Source organism: Octopus bimaculoides, chromosome 5, assembly GCF_001194135.2.
Source record: "Octopus bimaculoides isolate UCB-OBI-ISO-001 chromosome 5, ASM119413v2, whole genome shotgun sequence".
Classification (NCBI taxonomy): domain Eukaryota; kingdom Metazoa; phylum Mollusca; class Cephalopoda; order Octopoda; family Octopodidae; genus Octopus; species Octopus bimaculoides.
In genome coordinates this window covers 36852472-36853434 of record NC_068985.1, presented here as the reverse complement: position 1 = coordinate 36853434, position 963 = coordinate 36852472, and positions in this window count along the sequence as shown.

Genomic DNA, 963 nt, shown 5'->3' with positions numbered 1-963 from the left:
TTGTTTATGTATATATATATATATATATATATACATATATATATATATACATATCCATACATTAATTGCATAGCCAAGAGGGTGAGAGAAAGAGAGAGAGTGGGGAGGAGACAGACAAACAAACAGACAGACAAACAGACAGACAGACAGAAAACTAACCATAGAAATATATTCATTCTAACTTTTAGGGAAATATTTCTTTTGTGCAAAGCGATAAGTATAAAGCTCAAAAAGAGGCTCAATAGCAGTTAGAAAAATCAGACTTAAGGTATTCCCGAAAATGAAATTGCATAGACATGCGTTTCCTCATCAGCGGAAATCCTACGGAGTCATATAAGAATATTACTATTTATATACATCAAGTGTATGAACCAGAGATGGACAGACGCGGCAAGTGTACATACACATATATATATGTGTATATAAGCGTCTATCGAGGTGTAGGCAGAAAGTTAGCTTTAAGCAATCCGTAATAATTATTTTTAAAAAAACAACTTTCAGGGACTATATTGGTTTATTGAGACGGAAGATTGTGGATATTTTTCGTATCGAAGTATGATAAACCGAAAAAATTTCTTTTTATATTTCACAGTAGGCGACCAGGGTTACCAGGTGTGTGAATAAGAATATAAGAGTTAAGAAATGGAGTAGATAAGATCCGGGTTACATATGTTTCATTCCGAGCTGAACCTCGGAAGTGGAAAATATCCAAGCGAGGTGTATACCGCAAGCTACTCTTCAGGCCAAGGATATCTTGATTAAATGAAAGTTTACACTGTCGCAATGAAGATTCAATCAGAATGTGTAGAGAGATTATATACATATATATATATATGTATATACATTTACACACTCGCACATCGATAGAACACACACATGCATACATACATACATACATACATACATACACACACACACACACACACACACACACACACACACACACACACACACACACACACA